General features: G+C 42.6%; 1 non-coding gene across 1 annotated transcript; it reads right to left on the bottom strand.

The window, feature by feature from the left end:
- Positions 1-2,182: 2,182 nt before the first annotated feature.
- TRNAV-GAC (transfer RNA valine (anticodon GAC)) lies at positions 2,183-2,255 on the bottom strand. Its single transcript has one exon. It is a non-coding gene; the product is annotated as a tRNA-Val (tRNA).
- Between the last annotated feature and the right edge of the window lie 2,752 nt (positions 2,256-5,007).

The raw sequence follows: 5,007 nt of genomic DNA, 5'->3' as shown, positions 1-5,007 counted from the left end.
CATTTTGCCGCTTCATTTTTGGTTCCAGATGGTGTCACCTCCTTGTAGGTGAAGTGAGTGGCTTGAAAGAAGCTGGAGCGTGTGGTGATAGATGTGTGTGTGACTTGGGGAGACGAAGGACACATCTGTCTTAAAAATGGACTCTATGTAGTATAGTGAGAAATGAATGGAAAACAATTTCCTACAAATGAGGTAGTGAAAAAGGACTACATGGAGGCGGTTTCCTGTCCAGAGAGTGATTCTGAAACTGCTGGAGGTTGTCCTCTGTCTTGTGCATACTTTTCAGGCTAATGATCTGGTCTGTTTAATGGCTCATCCAAAGGTTGGCTTTTTACTTAGTTTGCAGCGTGTATTTAATTTCTACATCCACTTTTTTTTTCCCCTAGAAACTTGGAGAGGAAAGAACACTAACTTGGGATTTAAGAAACTGAGTCCTTTCCTTCACCCTGCTGTTTGTTAGTACAGTGACGCCTGCAGGCTACTTTATGAGAAATGCACTTTCTTAGTTTATGTTGGGCAAGTAAAATGAGGGCTGACCTTCATTTTCCTACCTTAGCCTCCATGTGGCCTTTCACCGTTTATGACTGCAAATCCCTGTCAGTAAGAAAGTTTTGATCATGCATACCCCCATGTGTTGATAAATTATATACCTGTACTTCTGTACCCATATATTGTGTAATCAAGACACAAAAATAGATATTAAAAAGTGACTATATGAAAAACAAATATAAATAGGAGTTCTAATATTTTATTTCTGTACCCAACTTTGGAGATTCCTGGGTCATACAGGGTAACTTGTAATTCTTACTAGACTGCATTAAATTTTGAGCGATGGCAACATTTCTCCATTGGGTATATACTTGGAGGAAAGAATGGAATCAATTCATTATCAAATGGTAAGGAGGAACTGCTCCTAAGAATTTTTTTTTTCTTTTTTTAACAGTTCTGTAGGTAATTCCCCATTCCCATATACCCCTCTACCCAACACACACTGAAAAAGAATACAGCACAAGGTTACAGTTCCACCTGGCCTCATCAAGGACTCCAGCTTGACCTGCCTGATGTGAAAAACAGTCAACACTGAGATTTTATGTTTGATTTCATCTTAATTCTCAGAACCACCTTGTCACTATTCCCATTTTACTGATGAGGAATGAGGGGCAGAAAGATTGATTTGCCAACTCAGGTCACATGGGAGCTTGAATTCAAACCAAGGTCTATTAGATTCCAAAATTCAAGCTTTACTCACATTTATCCTAGACAGCTGCTGTCAGTATCTTAGCGATACAAAGCAAGGGTCCGTGCTGTACATATTCATGATACACCACGCATTACCGGCCCTTTGTGGCACTGTCTAAAAGCATGTTTGTTGCTTACTTATTGCCAGTTTTCCCAACTATAATGAAGGCTCCCAAATTTGGTGACCTTGACTGTCTTATTTTCTATTGTATCCCCAACCTAGAGCAGAGCCTGACATACAGTAGATCTTCAATAAATATTTGTTGAACTAATGACATGTCGGTACAGTTCAAGGAGTTTCTGAAATGGCATCACTTAGCCTTTGAAGGGCAGAGCATCCAGAAACCTGGGAATGACAGGGCCTCAAGAGACGGGCTCCTGGCTCTTACCCTCCTCATTTGCTGGATGACTTCAGGCTAGCCTCTTAAGCTTGGATTAATTGGAGGAATGGGAACAGGATTAGTCATTATATGATGCTGATTTTATGTACTAACCTGATGCCAGGCTTGTAATAAGCATCTTACGTATAGTTAATAAAAGTACCTCATCGATACTGTAACAAAGGCACCATTTTAGTCCTAGTTCACAGATGAGGAAAGAAGCACGTAAGGGCCAAGACCCTTGCCCAGAGTCCTGCAGGTTTCCAGAACAGTGCCGACTCCGCAGGCTTGCTTGTCCCACTGGGCTGTTGCAGGCTGTGTGGTATGCGGGTGAGAGGATGAACAGATGAGCCTCTGCTCCCAGCAAACTGACAGGTAACAAACAGGGAGAGCCCTAGGTGAAGGGTTTTGGAATTAAATGGCAAAGCCATTTTGCCTTAATTCTATAGTGAGCTCCATTGTTAACCTTTTGGCAACTATCGAACACACACACACCCTTTTCTAAAGTTATGTATGTATGTATGTATGTATGTATGTATGTATGTATGTATGTATGTATTTAATGGAGGTATTTGGGATTGAACCCAAGACCTCGTGCATGTCAAGCATGTGCTCTACCACTGAGCTATACCCTCCCCCTCAAACTCTTAATTCAAGGATGGGGGTGACATATTTCCCTAAAGTCAACTTTTCCTCCCACCTGGGGTTTGAATCATCTCCCTGCACTTCTTCATTTTCCCTCTGAGCTAGAAGCTTTTGGGAACCAGGGCTGGGAGGCAGGGTGGACATTGGTGCCTAGCGGCCCGAAAGGCCACAGGCTGCTGAGTAAGCTCCACATTTGAATTACCCCAGCACAGTCAGCTGATCCTGGGCAGTGCAGTGCAGGCAGGAGGCCTGAGCTGTTCCCTCTCCTGGGCTGTAACATAAGTTCCTGAGCTGAGTTCTCCATGTGAAATGTACCTTCTTGTCTGAAAGCAAAGTACACCTGAGCTCTGGCACCCAGTCTGAGCTCTGGATGCAGAGGGGCAGCCTGTCACCACCCTGAGGAAAAGAATTAAAAAATGGCTTTGTTTGAATAAGCTCTCCAAAGCAATGAGCAATGCCTGCTGTTTTCTGAGCACTGCCCTTCAAAATAGAATTCTAATTCTATAGAATGTGACCTTGTGCAAATTCTTCAACTTTTCTGATTATCAGATTCCTCATTTACAAAATAGGGATCCCAAGGAGGGAAGGTATAGCTCAATTGGTAGAGCACATGCTTAGCAAGCATGAAGTCCTGGGTTCAATCCCCAGCATCTCCTCTAAAAATAAATAAATAAATAAACCCAATTACCTCCCCCCACCAAAAGCAAGCAAGCAAATAAATACAAAATAGGGATCCCAGTGGGAAAAAATGTGTATAAAGTTCTTAGCACAGGACCTCACAAGTGCATTAATTAGTTGATCAACAACTATTACTGAGTACGTGCCAGGCACCGTTGAAGGTACTGGGGATACAGCAGTGAATGAAGCAAATAAAACCTCATGGAGCTCAGAGCTGATGGTTAGCACATAATAATTATTCAAAAATTCAGTACAGGCACACGTCAGAGATACTGTGGGTTTACTTTCAGACCACCACAATAAAGCAAATATCTCAATAAAAAGAGTCACACAAATTTTCTGGTCTCCCCGTGCATAGAAAAGTTATATTTACAGTATAGTCTGTTAAGTGTGCAATAGTAATATGTCTAAAATAACAACGTACATACCTTAATTAAAAAATAATGCTGTTGGAAAAATGGCGCAAACCGACTCGCTCAACACAGGGTTGCCACAGACCTTCAGTTTGTAAAAACTGCAGTATCTGCGAAGCGCAGTAAAGTGAAGCGTAGTAAAATCAGGTGTGGCTGTGTACTTTTAATTGGGAGACAGCAGAAATGAAGTTGGTTGTGCAGAATATGAAGCACAAATAGTTATAAACTTTCTACCCAAACTTCACTAATTTGGAGGATGTACATAAACTCCACAGGAATGGGGGGATTTGGTGAAGGAATGAGTCCACCACTGCCCAAACCTCTGATCTGATGGAAGACCAGTAGCTACAGTTGGAGTCCCAGGATGGTTCTGCAGCAAACCCTAATTTTCTAGAGTCTAGAACTGGAGGGCTAAGGGTGGCACCCGGGTCCTGCACTGTCATGTGTGTCTAATCAATTTTTCAGCCTGTCTGGTTCTCTTTGAGTCATCAGCGTTTTATTTTGATTCAATCTTCTTGCCAGTTGCTAACGCCACCTCCTCCTACTCTTTTCAGGCAAGAATGGGACAGGAGAGAGAGTTTCTCTCTAGAGCAGGAGTCCTGGGAGTGGAAGACAGATTCCCTGATAGTTTCCAAGAAAGAAATATGCAGGGGTGACTTGGGCCTTGCTTTTGCATGGTCTCTCCTACCAGTAACTACTGGAAGTGGGTCCTCTCTCACAGTGCCTGTGAACACCATTTAGAGATATCTTACAACTAGAGACAGAACTGTCCACCGTGTTCCCTCTTCTCCTCTCACATCCTCCTACCTCTCTTCCCCTTCACCAAGCCCTTGGATGTTACCTTTTTCTGTCTCTACCATGATAAGCCCTGATACTATCATGGGTTCTTAGGAGGAATTCAGATCAATATCCAGTTTTCTCAGATGAAGAAACAGGCCTAGATAGGTGAAGTAAATAATCCAAAGTCATACAGCATCATTCACTTGTTCATTCAACAAGGAACACTCCTTCCTCTTTAAGATTTTAGCTTAAATGTCACCTCATCAGAGAGACCTGCTCTGACTACTTTATCTAAAGCAGATCCCACCCCTTCCATTCTTCTCTCTCTCTCTCTATATATATATATATATATATTTTTTTTTTTTTTTGGTCTGACTCTTCTAGTAGAATATAAGCTCCAAAGAGGGCAAAAGAGATGTTTGCCCTTCAGAGACATGGTCATCACTGTATTCTCAACATCCAGCACATAACAGGTGTTCAGGAAATCTTTGTTGAATAAATAAGTGCAGGTACTACCAGGGCACCTGGGGATATGAAGATGAATGGGATATGGTCCCTGCTATCAGAACTGTTTGATATGAGCAACAGAACCAAAAACAGGGAGAATGCAATGAGATCAGGTTCAGATTTGAGGGAGGTATTTTGGGGGTACTTGAACTAGGCATAATCTCTATTGGCCTTTTGCCATCAACTGCCTAGAATCCAGGATAAATCATTGGGCTGTGCCCTGCTGGGTGACTCAGGCCTGTACCCTGAGCAGCTCAGCAGCATCAGGAACTGACAACTCATCCCATCGAGTGTGTGCTCAGATGGTACCTGGACCCATTAACACTTTCCAGTGAGGGAAGGCTTGCCAGTCAGTTTCAGGTCCA

This window comes from Camelus dromedarius, chromosome 16 (genome assembly GCF_036321535.1).
Source record: "Camelus dromedarius isolate mCamDro1 chromosome 16, mCamDro1.pat, whole genome shotgun sequence".
Classification (NCBI taxonomy): Eukaryota; Metazoa; Chordata; class Mammalia; order Artiodactyla; family Camelidae; genus Camelus; species Camelus dromedarius.
Note: the sequence above shows the minus strand (reverse complement) of the source record. Positions and strands in the feature narration are given on the sequence as shown.